This window comes from Primulina huaijiensis, chromosome 13 (genome assembly GCF_012295235.1).
Source record: "Primulina huaijiensis isolate GDHJ02 chromosome 13, ASM1229523v2, whole genome shotgun sequence".
Lineage (NCBI taxonomy): Eukaryota > Viridiplantae > Streptophyta > Magnoliopsida > Lamiales > Gesneriaceae > Primulina > Primulina huaijiensis.
In genome coordinates, this window is record NC_133318.1 from 3,743,439 (window position 1) to 3,757,508 (window position 14,070).

Here is a 14,070-nt window from a genome sequence, read left to right on the forward strand (position 1 = left end):
AATGGAATCATTCTGATTTCCTATGCCGAAATTATATACTCAATGGATTAGTCGATTCGCTCTACAATGTGTTTTGCGAAAAGAAAACATCTAAAGGGTTATGAGAATCTCTTGACAGGAAGTACAAAACCAAGGATGTCGGGGCCAAGAAGTTTCTTGTAGACCGATTTTTGGATTTTAATATGGTGGATTCTAAGCTGGTTATCAGTCAAGTTCAAGAAATCTAAGTGATTTTTCACGAGATTCACTCCGAGGGGATGACGTTGAGCGAATCTTTCCAAGTGGCTGCTATTGTTGAGAAGCTACCACCAGCTTAAAAAGGATTTCAAAAACTATTTGAAACAAAAGCATCAGGAGATGAATGTGGAAGAATTCATTGTTCGACTTCGCATTGAGGAAGACAACAAAAGTTCTGAAAGACAATTGTTTCTGCAGTTGCTGCCAAGGACAATGTTGTCGAGCATGGTCAAAGCTAGAAAAAGAGAATATTTTCCTTGTCCAACTAAAAGATGAACCTGGGACCCAAAGGAGACATTTCTAAGAATGAGTACTCTGAAAAATACTATAACTGTGATGGTATGGGTCACAAGGCCTCTGAGTGTAATAAGCCGAAGAGAAACTAAAAGGCGAATGTAGTAGAGAACATTGCTCAGGAGGTTTTGAACATGAATCTCTCTGCTGTAATATCAGAAGTTAATATGACGGGTTCAAACCCAATGGAGTTGTGGATCGACATTGTTGTCACTCACCATGTTTTCTCGGACAAGGAGATGTTTGTAAATCACGAGAAATCTGAAAATAGGGAAAAACTATTCATGAGAAATTCCGCTACTTATGATATCAATGGTCAATGAAAAGTTGTTATAAAGATTATATCTGAAAAAGAACTGACTTTGAACAATATGTTGTATGTACCAGACATCCATAAGAACTTGGTGTCTGAGTCGCTTCTTAACATGCATGGTTTCCGCATTTATTTGAGTCAGACAAGGTAGCTTTGTCGAAAATTAGAATGTTCGTTGGCAGAAGTTATGTTTATAATGGTTTATTCACATCCAATATAATTGCTATTAAACATGTGATTAATAAAAGTTAATATTTTTGCTTATTTGTTTGAGTCTTCTTGTTGGTGGCATGGTAGACTTGGACGCATTAATTACAATACAATTCGTAGACTAATTAACACGAAAAGCATTCCTGCATTTCAAATTGATAAACAACACAAATGTAAAATTTGTGTAGAAGCAAAACTAATAAGATCATCTTTTCGAACAATTGAAAGAAATAGTGAACCACTTGATATAATTCACATATATATGTGTTTTAAAAGGTGTGCAAAACGTGGTGAAAATAAATATATCATTACTTTTGTTGACGATAGCACAAATTTTTTTTATGTCTATCTTCTTAAAAGTAGATATGAAGCAATTGAGAAATTTGTCCACTACAAGAGTGAAGTTGAAAACTAACTTAGCAAGAAAATTAAGGTGTTAAGAAGTGACCGTGGAGGTGAATATGAATAATCATTTGCTGAGTTTTGTGCTCAACATGGTATCAAACACGAAAGAACTGCACTTTAGTCTCCTCAGCAAAATGACATTACAGAGAGAAAGAATCGCACCTTGAAAGAAATGATGAATGCATTGTCATTAAGTTCTGGTTTACCATAAAACTTGTGGGGGGAAACTGTTTTAACAAAAAAATTACTTTTTAAATAAGGTGCCCCAAAAAAGACAAGATAAAAGTCCATACGAGTTATGGAAAGGAAGAACTTCTTCCTACCAATACATGCGAGTGTGGGGTTGTCTTGCCAATGTAGCAATACGCACTCTGAAAAATTAAATATATAACCAAAAACTGTTGATTGCATTTTCATTGGATATGCTCAAAACAGTGGCGCTTATATTTTCTTGTACATGAATCTCAAATACGTGATATTCACAAGAATACGATAATGGAATCTAGAAATGCTTCGTTCTTTGAACATATGTTTCCATGCAAATCTAAAGAAGAACTTTGTTCTTCCAAGAGATCATACGAGACAATTGAAAAAGAACAAGAGGTTGACCATGAGGTTGAATCTGGACGAAGTAAGAGAGCTAAGATAGAGAAATCCTTTGGTCCAGATTTTATCACCTTCATGATGGAGAGTGCACCCCAAAGCTTCAAGAAAGCAACAAATTCATCCGAGGTGTCTCAATGGAATGAGGCTATCAATTACGAAATAGAATCCCCTTTACAAAATCATACATGAGAATTAGTGGATCTTCCTCCGTGAAGCAAACCACTAGGCTGTAAATGGATTTTCAAACGGAAAGTGAAATCAGATGGAATCATATATAAGTATAAAGCCAGATTGGTAATCAATTGTTACCATCAACGTGAAGGGCTTGATTACTTTGACAGTAATTCTCCTGTAACGAGAATAACCTCTATTCGTATGATACTTTTGATTGCCGCCTTGCAAAATCTTGAAGTACACCAAATGGATGTAAAAACAGCTTTTCTACATGGAGATTTAGAAGAGGAAATTTACGTAGAACAACCTGAGGTATTTTATGCAACTATTTGCAAACTGGTGAAGTATCTATATGGCTTAAAACAAGCACCAAAACAATAGCATGAAAAATTTGATAAAGTCATGATAGAAAGTTGATTTAAATCCAATGAATGCGACAGATGTGTGTACATAAAGAACACTGGAAATTGCTATGTCATTTTATGTATTTGCGTAGATGACGTACTTGTCATTGGTAGCAATGATAAGATGATTAAATCCACTAAGAAGTTGTTAAACTCAAGATTCGACATGAAAGATTTGGGCTTAGCCAATGTGATATTTGGAATTAAAATTTACAGAACATCAGAAAGGCTAGTTCTAAGTCAGTCACATTATGTGGACAAATACTTGAGAAATTAAATGAGGATGACTCTGTATTGGCTAGAACTCCGATAGATACCCGTCAACATCTATCAACGAATCGAGGTGAGAGTATGTCTCAATTAGCCTATGTAGTAAGCAAATTGAGTAAATTCACGAGTAATCCTGGAATTGAACATTGAAAAAAAATTATCAGATTTTTAAGATACTTAAGGTACACTTGTGATCATGTACTACACTATACCATATATCTTGTTGTTATTGAAGGATCCAGTGATACAAACTGGATATCTGACATGAAAGACTTAGAATCTACAAGTGGATTTGTATTCACTTCAGGAGGTACAACAATTGCATGAAAATCTTCGAAACAAACTGTAGTACCCAGATCCACGATGGAATCTATGTTTGTAGCTCTCGAAAAATGCTCTGAAGAGGATGAATGGCTCTGTCAATTCTTAGAAGATGTTTCAAGATGGGCAAAATCCGTGCCGACTATATGCATACATTGTGTTAGCCAATCTGCGATTGGAAGGGCACAAAACAATATGTATAATGGCAAGTATAGGCATATACGTCGTAGACACACTACCATTAGACAACTACTCTCAATTGGAGTTATTTATTTTTACTACAAAGAGTCAAAAGATAATGTAGCGGATCCGCTAACAAAATGATTGAATAAAGAGTTAGTTGCGAAGTCATCAAAGGGAATGGGGCTTAAGCCAATAGAATAAATTGATGCGAAAGAAAACCCAACCTACGCTGACTGGATATCCCAAGAACTAGTTTCAATTGGACAACCTAATCGCACTAATTTGAAGAATTACTTTGGGGATTATCTCTAATCCATTCCTATTATGAAACAGAGAATGTTGAGGATAAGCTTACGACTTTTAATGATTCTGATGAGAAGCAATATAGAATCACCCATGTGAGAGAGCAGTGAGGCTGCTTTGAAATAATTGCTAGGCTCAATTCTAGAACCTCTTGTAGAACCAGCAATGTGTTCACGGCCAAAACGAACACAATCATGAGAACTTAATATTATCAGAGAGAGTCTTGTGTGAAGTATATCCTAATTTACACAAACGGTTGTATAGTTCAAAGACATCACGTCTACTGTCAAACAGTGAATTAATGTTCTTTCACAAAGGAAGGTTCAAAGGGTAACACATACATATCCTATGCAAGACTCAGCTGTTGAACTTTATCAGAAAAGTATTTCGTATAAATTTCAATTTTCATTCGTGTGGGGATTGTTGGAGTAAGTATATATAATATATATTGGTTATGTGAGTTAATGAGCTTTCCATGTGTGAATGGAAATTAGTAAAATAATGGGCCCGATTTGAACTAGAAAAGGCTTGACTTGTTTGCAAGCGTATGAGCGCGACCTGGGCGTGTTGAATATCGGACCGATCAAGGCAAAAATTGTCTAGCTAGGCTATGCCACCTGTTGGAATATTTCATGTTCGCAATCTTGATTTTGATGTTGACAAAACTTGTTTATTTGTTTCTAATGAGTTTACCTAAGTGTGCAGAAATTGAAACTGATCAGGCTTCGAACTGATCATTTACCAAGCTTAAACTGAAGCTATCGAGACACAAACTGAAAGTTTCAACTGATTTAGCGAACTGAATCAGTACAACTGAAGTATCAAGAGCAGTTCAACTGATTGTCCAGTTGATAGGTGGTTCGGCAGAAGACCTTCAGAAGCCCGACCAGCTGATGAAGTGTTCAACTGATGAATAGCCCAACTGACCAGTTCAACTGAATCAGTGAAATCAATTCAGCTGACGAGTCAACTGATTTCACCTCACCAGCTCAAGACCAGTTCAACTGACCAGTCAGTACATCAGTTAGGAGCGAACCAATTTGCATATACGACAAGCTTAATCCAACTGTGCACAAAGGTACAAAAGCTATTGTACAATCATGGTACAATAAGAGACTTTGCAGCAGCGCTTAAAGCCAAATGTTCCAGATATCTATTTGAGGGAACAAATTCAAACTGCAACGGATTCATTCACTGAGTCTCAATGTACGTTCCGCCAAACGCCTTTAAATACAAGCCGAAGCTCAGTGAAGACAAGGATGATCATACACACATGATATACACGATATATATAAACACAGAGTGTGTTCATCAGAAAGAAGAAGGACACACATATTGCAAATCAGCTTCAAAGAAGCAATCAGCCCAGTAGAGGGAACACTTCAAAAGTTATATCAGCTTAGTCTAGAAGTTTATTTCCCTCAGTGTGTGAGAACACTTTATTACAGTGTTCATTGTTCAGTTCTCACACACACTCACACACTCACCACCACTCAAATACCGTCTTGCATAGAGACATTAAACATGTGTATGTAGTCTTTGACACACAGACGTTAAACAAGTGTTGGCTGGAAGGTGATGCCTTCAATCTAGACTAGGAGTTCAGTTAGGCAGTTGGGCAAGTCCTAAGCTGGGTGGGTTTGTACAAAGAGTTGTATAAGCCAAATTCTTCTAGTGGAACCTATCCGAGATGGTAGAAGGGGTGACGTAGGAGCAGTTCAGTCTCCGAACATCCATAAACATATCTTGTGATATTTCTGTTTAACTGCTTGTTTTTGTTCTTAACTGTTTTGATCTGTTCAGCTGATATCAGTTCAATTCTGTCCATAAATGAACTGATATAAGCTCTAACTGATTTCTCGTATTTTAGTTACTCAGTTGAACAAGATATAAAATCTATCAGTTTTCTTAACGACGGATTACTTCGAGTTTTTGCCGCTTGATTTCTAACCAAACTCGATTTAATCCATCAGTGTAAATATTCTTAGAACATGAGCTATTGCAGCTCATTGATTTATTGTGTTTAAAGCACCCCTAAGGTGCCGAGCACACGATCCGTCACCACCTTTTATAAATTTTTTTTTGCTTTGAGACCTTCCACATGCCCTGCGACGGCCAGACCTTTCATATGTCTGACATGTGGTTCTTCATCTAACTAGCTATCAGCTAAATAGAGGATGTGTCAAGCTTGAAATCACATCAAAAAATCCATTTTCTCCCTCGTTCCTGCATTCTTCCTCTTGCTTGCTCTCTGAGCATACTGCTTCTGTTCCTGCGTGTTCTGCTGATAAAGTTCAGGTATTTTTTATTTCGCCAATGTTGTGATTTGTGCATTATCACTGCGGGTCTGTCCGCTGTCTCCTGGAAAACAGTTGTGCGGTTAAATCCTCGAAGCACATACCGGAGGGGACAAATTTGTTTTAAGAAAACTGTATTTGCTACAAGCCTCGGTTCGGTTTTGCTCTTACATATATGATTCTAAAATTTTCAACAGTACACTTATTCCGTTTATTGCTGCTTTGCCTTTATGAGACTGTTTATACAATTTTGTTATTACCAATTTCGCTAACATTATTTGTAACCCATTGAAAATCAACTCTCTAGCTCTTTTATCATGTTAGGAACTTTGAAAAACTAATTTCAAGAAAAATAAACTATAATGCTTGTTATTTTGTGCAAAACTATTTCCGTTACAATTTTCAAGTTGCATTATTACTTGCCTGGGAGAAGTATCACATCAATTATANGCTACATATCAGTTCGTGTGTTATGATTTTAAAATGATGAGCTAATCTTATGAATTGTAGTGATTGAAATACCCTGTTTTAGTTGATAAGATTTTCTTTCCTGTTTTAGTTGATATGATTTTCTTAAAATATTTGGATAAATAATTAAATATTCATAAAATATTTCACTAAAATGAATTTAATTTAAACATATACAAACAAGCTTAAAATATTATGTTAATCATTAAATAATAATACATTAGAGCTAAGAGTAGGTCTCTTGTGAGACGGTCTCACGAATCTTTATCTGTGAGACGGGTCAACTCTACCGATATTCACAATAAAAAATAATACTCTTACCAAAAAAAGTAATACTTTTTCATGGATTACCCAAATTAGAGATCCGTCTTACAAAATACGACCAGTGAGACCGTCTCACACAAGTTTTTGCCTAGAGCTAATGAACATATTATTTTTGTTAAAATATTTAATTAATAGAGAATACAAATTCATAAAAACTCAGCTTCATACTAAATTTGCATTATATTATTTATTTTGGCAAAAATTTGTGTGAGACGGTCTCAGGGTCGTATTTTGTGAGACATATATCTTATTTGGGTCATCCATGAAAAATTATTATTTTTATGCTAAGAGTATTACTTTTTATTGTGAATATCGGTAGGATTGACCCGTCTCATATATAAAGATTCGTGAGACCGTCTCACAAGAGACCTACTCATTTATTTTAATGATTATAATTTTTTCGCAGAAAGAAAAATATAACTCATTAACAAATTTAATGATAAAATTTGAGATTCAGTTAATCAAATGTTTTAAAATTTTAATAAATATTATCGTTTTGAAGACTAAGAATATAATACCGTTAATAATTTTTTTAAGCAAAACAAATTTCCTTTCCACATGTTTATTTAAGAAATTCCAATATCAACTTCTTTAAATAACAAATAAAGATTTGTATTGAACAAAAAAAACAAAAAAGATGGCTTGTACAATGTTCAAAGAACCACCAAAAGATTAGTAGGAACACAAAAAATTAGCATCATGTCCCGAGGGGTAGCTGAGCTGGCAGGACATGTGTACAATTACCGAAAGGTCCTGTGTTTGAATTCTCCTGTCTCTGCCTTCTCGGTTGAGCCTGTTGCATAGGACTTGCCCAATATATTTTATCTGATCAACGTGATTTGCATGCTATTACATTGCCCGTGAGTTTATCCAGAGCGCACCAAAGATAGCGACTACAGTTTCCCAGTTATAAAAGAATTATTAGCATCATTTTCATTCTTTCTTAACTTCATCATATGATAGTTCTGATAAATGTATGATGCAAACCCATTCAAATAACACCAACTCAAAAGAATTCTGAATCACAAAACCATACGAAGAAATTTGCCACAATGTAATATAAATGCAAAATGAATGGCATCAAAATTACAGAGATGAACTTGTCTACACATGAACTACATCAAAAACGAGAGGCATATAACCATAAAATAACAGGTATCGAGGAGCATCGATTACTGGAAATATTGATCGATGAATTGATATTCAATGCACCTTAACAAGAAACTTTGTTCAGTTAACTCTTACTTGGTAAATATTGTTGGACTTAAAGAATTTGGCCTATAGGGTTTGTTCATTTTGAATGAAATATTGGATAAGCAAGGCCTTGATAAGTAGATGATAAGTGGGAATGTCCCACATAGGAAAATAATAATAGCATTAGTGGGCTTATATTGAGTTACACTTTGTGATGATGTAAGAATGATTGGTCAAAAGGTTCTCTCTCGTGCACGTCGGAGCATGGGATGCAAATCATGAGCTCGATTTGAGGAAAACTGGTTCGGTTGTCCCTCATGCCACTGTGACGCCTCAACTTGCTCCACGTGCTGCTGCTTTTGCTGTGCCAGCTAGTCACGACGAAAAAGATAAGTTCACTGGTATGGACTTCAAAATGTGACAGCAGAAGATGCCGTTCTACTTGATGATGCTGAACCTGACCAGATTCCTAAATGATGATGATCCTAAACTCAAAGAGGGTAGGGAGATGTTGAATCTGTCAGTGATTTCTTATGCTGAAACTATGTACTGAACGGATTGGCCGATTCGTTCTACAATGTATTTTGAGAAAAAAATGGCTAAAGAGCTATGGGAATCCCTTGACAGAAAGTAAAAAATCGAGGATGTCGGGGCCAAGAAGTTTCATGTAGGCCGCTTTCTGGATTTTAAAATGGTGGATTCAAGACCGGTTATCAGCCAAGTTCAAGAACTCCATGTGATTCTTCATGAGATTCACAGTGAGGGGATGACTTTGAACGAATCTTTCCAAGTGACTGCTATTGTTGAGAAGCTACCACCAACTTAGAAGGATTTCAAAAATTATTTGAAACACAAGCGCAAGGAGATAAATGTTGAAGAGCTCATTGTTCGACTTCGTACGAGGAAGACAACAAGAGTTCTGAAAGAAGATCGTTTTCTTCAGTTGCTGCCAAAGCAAATGTTGTCGAGCATGGCCAAAGCTTAAAAAAGAGAAACTTCTCTCCCTCCAACAAAAAGATGAGCCTGGGACCCAAGGGAGGCGTTTCAAAAAAGAAGTTCTCTCGAAAATTCCATAACTGTGATGGCATGGGTCACAAGGCATCTGAATGTAAGAAGCCAAAGAGAAATCGAGAGGTGAATGTGGTGGAGAACATATCTCAAGAGGTTTCAAACATGAATTTATGTGCTGTAATATCTGAAATTTATATGGTGGGTCAAACCCAAGGGAGTGGTGGATTTACACTGGTGCCACTCGCCATGTTTGCTCTGACAAGGAAATGTTTGTAAATCTTGAGGAATCCGAGAATGGAGAAAAACTATTCATGGAAAATTCTTCTACTTCTGAGATCAAGGGCCAAAGAAAGGTTGTTCTAAAGATGACTTTTGGAAAAGAGTTGTAAGATCCAAAAAATTAAGACGACGTAACCCAACTGCATGCAAATCTAAGAAATATGAAAAATAAGTAATTAATTGATTTAATTGCTTAATTGATTATGTGACATGCATGATTATATGTTAAATAGGATTTAATCGTCATTATGCATAAAATTGTATTTATTCAAATTGCGATCAAGGAACGAGAACCGAGGGCTGAAAAATAGAAAATATTTTTATTAAATAATTATTTTTAATTATTTAAAATATGGACGATGTTTTTTCATATTTTTGAAAATAAGGAGTTTTGAGGTGATTTTATACAACGGGACGTAATTTTTATCGGTGTTGGTTTTTCAACAAAAACTCGAACTTTTTGGCAACCCGGTTAATAAATTCACAAACTTATTTTGACAAAACTATTTTTATATTTTAATTAAATCTTAATTAAGACTAATGGACTTAAATTATGAGCTTAATAGGCCTAAGGTTAACTAAGGATTTTATTAGTATAAAATATGTACAAACCCACCCCAAAACACACAAACTACACGCCCCAAAAATCAGAATTTTTCCCTCACCAATTCACTCAAAACACACGGCAATCACACACACAACTTGAAGAGGAAAATTCGAAAGAAGCTCAAAAGAAAATCAAGCCAAGGTTCTTGCCCCGTTCTTCGCAAATCGTCAATGAATAATCATGCGTTTAAAACGCAAAGGCACACCATATTATCACTTTACTCATCATCACACCATATTATGTAATTGTTTATGAATTTGCATGAAAACAAGTCACACAAGTTCTATTTTTGTAACTATGTGCATACATGGTTTAAACTTGTGTTTTTGATTTAAAAACCATGTGTTTGTATTGTTTAAGGGCTGCCATAATATAGGTTATGAATAAGCATTGTTTTACACAAAATATAGAGTCCTAGGAACACACTAAAAATGTTATAAAGCATGGTGCAATCAAACTGGAATCATACTTGGACTGGTATGCTTCTTGGCTCACGGTTTTGGGTGTGTTGAGGGCTGGGCTTGGTTTGGCTGGGACCAGGGACTAGCCAGGGCCGTGTGTGAGTCCAAGGTGGAGTCCTAGCCATGCTAGGACTCGATAGGCGGGCTGGGCGGAGTCCTTGCCATCAAGGACTCCTACCCGAGAGCCTTGTGCAGCACGCAGGAGTTGCGCAGCTTGTGTATGGGAAGGGGATCGGTCCGAGGCTCAAGGTCTGGGCAATGGTGAGTCCTAAGGGTCCTAGGTGAGTGCACGAGAGGCTGGTTCAGGGGCTAGGGTGGTGGCTAAGTCCTAAGAAAGCTTGAAGAGTCCTACACCTAAGGGAGTTCTCGGCCAATGTCACAGCTGAGGTTGGGGCTTCATTTTTGAGTTAGGGTCGGTTTCCTTGGTCGCCTAAGGTCCAATAGGATTCCTAAGGGTGTTGGTCAGGGTTTGGTTCAACATGGCTCGAGGTTGGGTCGAGGGATTCGAGACATGGCTCTGTGCTAACTAATAAGGGTCAAGTTAGGGTTTTTATTTGAAAAATAAATCAAAACATGGCTCAAGGGGGTCGAGTCGTGGTTCATAAGGGCTAAAATAATATAAAAAGACTAAATTTTAAATTTAGGAATTTTATTTTAAAGTTTGGAATTTTTTGGGAGTAAAACGCCTTCAAAACGATTAATTACGAATTAATTAAAAAGCCTAGTTTTTAAGCTAAATAAAATTATGGAAATTTTAATTTAGGCTTAAATAATTATTTGGGACATGTTAGAATCAAATAAATTAAGTAAAAGTCAAAAACGCAGAATTATACGTCCAGGGGTAAAACGGTCTTTTTACACAGGAAATTTAGTAAACGTCAGGGCAGTGCTCTAAATGCTATTTTATATGGTAATATGATTATTTTCAATTATTATGGGTGTTTAATAACTTTTATATGTTGAATCATGATTTTTAAATGTTCATGGATTTTATGGATTGATTATTGGACATTTAAAAGAAATGTTGTACGCTTGGTTTCAAAAATAAAAACAATACGTATATGCATGATTTTTATTAAGTGATGATAATATGTTGAAGGACGTGAAGGGATTGTGACTATTACATGTTGGAGATACCGTGAGGGTTATGGTCCCAGTGGGAGCCCGACGATCGTGTTTCCTTGGATACGGATACGAATACGAATACAAATACGTTAATATGTTAATATGTTGGCCAAGGCCCAGTTGACTGGTGAGAGTGTTGCTGGTGTCCCCGCTGCCCAGTACTGTGGTTTTTACAGATGGATCCTTCACCCAATACGATTAAGAATACGAGTCACAATCACGATCTGAATTCAACAAACACGAATATGAATATGTTAATATGTTGATATAAAATGTTTAAGAAAATGTTTATGATTAAAGTTTATGCATGATCATGAAAATGTTATTTTAAGTACAAGTATTTTTCACTGTTGCATGTGATCTGTATTATGTAGTACTTGTTATCAAGGATATGACGTGTTGAGTCTTTAGACTCACTAGGTGTGATTGATGCAGGTGAGTATGATAATAATATTGAGGGAGGCTTGGATGCCTAATCTGGTTGGACTGGAGGTGCACATAACCTGATGACCAACGCTTCTATTTTCCGCATTTAAGTTTATGATTTTACGTTAGAGATTTTTACGACATTTTATGCTTTTTGAGAGATTTTTGAGAGGTTTAGTATGGGCTACACTTTTCAACATTTATTGTTTTTTAGGTTTGGTAAAACGTTTGACGATTTCATATTTGACTACTCTATTTGAATTTTCAAGTACTAGTTGAATGTTTTATTTTAAAATAGTGCAAAAGTATTTTTATGTATATGTATATGCAATGACCGAAAATGTGAGAGTTTTAAATTTTTTTTTCTAGTACTTTTTAAAGAAAACGAATAAGCAGACGTTTCAAGAGCTGACTCTTAACAATGTGTTGTATGTGCCATACATCCGTAAGAACTTGGTGTCCGGGTCGCTTCTTAACAAGCATGGTTTCCGCATTATCTGTGAGCCAGACAAGGTTGTTTTGTTAAAAAGTGGAACGTTTGTTGGTAAAGGCTATGTTAACAATAGTTTGTTTAAAATCAATGCAATGACTATTAAACCTGTGATTAATAAAGTTAATACTTTTGCTTCCTTGCTTTAGTCTTCTTGTTTATGACATGGTAGACTTGGACATATTAATTATGACACAATTCGTGGACTAATTAACATGAAAGCATTCCTGCATTCCAAATTGATAAACAACACAAATGCGAAACTTGTGTTGAGGTAAAACTAACAAGATCATTTTTTCAAACAACTGAAAAAAATAGTGAACCACTTGATCTAATTCACAGTGATATATGTGATTTAAAAGGTGTGCAAACACGTGGTAGAAATAAATATTTCATTACTTTTGTTGACAATAGCACAAAATTTTGTTATGTGTACCTTCTTAAAAGTGAGGATGAAGCAATTGAAAAATTTGTCCACTACAAAAGTGAAGTTGAAAACCAAATTAACAAGAAAATTAAGATGCTAAGAAGTGATCGTGGAGGTGAATATGAATCATAATTTGCTGAGTTTTGGGCTGAACATGGCATCAAACACGAAAGAAGTGCACCTTACTCACCTCAGCAAAATGGCAATGTAGAGAGAAAGAATCACACATTGATAGAAATGATGAATGCATTATTATTAAGTTCTGGTTTACCTCATAACATGTGTGGGGAAGATATTCTAACAACAAATTACCTTTTAAATAAGGTGCCTCGATAGAAGCAAAATAAAAGTCCATAAGAGTTATGGAAAGGTAGAAGTCCTTCCTATCAATACTTGCGAGTGTGGGGGTGTGTTGCCAAGATAGCAATACCCACTCCAAAGAAAGTAAAGATATGACCAAAAACTGTTGATTGCATTTTCATTGGATATGCTCAAAACAGAAGCGCTTATCGTTTTCTTGTACACGAATCTCAAATACATGATATTCACAAGAATACGATAATGGAATCAACAAATGCTTCGTTTTTTGAACACATATTTCCATACAAATCTAAGGAAGAACCAAGTTCATCCAAAAGATTATATGAGACACTTGAAAAAGAACAAGAGCTTAACCAAGATATTGAACCTAGACGTAGCAAGAGAGATAGGACTGATAAATCCTTTGATCCGAATTTCATCACTTTCATGATGGAAAGTGAACTTCAAAGTTTCAAGGAAGCAGTGAGTTCATCTGAGGGACTTCTATGGAAAGAGACTATCAATTCCGAAATGGAATCCATTTTACAAAACCATACATGAGAATTAGTGAATCTTCCTCCAGGAAGTAAATCACTAGGCTGTAAATGGATTTTCAAATGGAAAATGAAATCATATGGAAACATAGATAAGTATAAAGTCAGATTGATAATTAAAGGTTACCATCAACGTGAAAGACTTGATTACTTTGACACATATTCTCTTGTATCGAGAATAAACTCTAGTCGTGTGATACTTGCGATTGCCGGTTTGCGAAATCTTTAAGTACACCAAATGGATGTAAAGACAGCTTTTCCAAACAGAGATTTAGAAGAGAAAATTTACATAGAACAACCTGATGAATTTTCTACGACTGGACTAGAAAATAAGGTTTGTAAACTGGTGAAGTCTCTATATGGCTTAAAATAAGCACAAAAGCAATG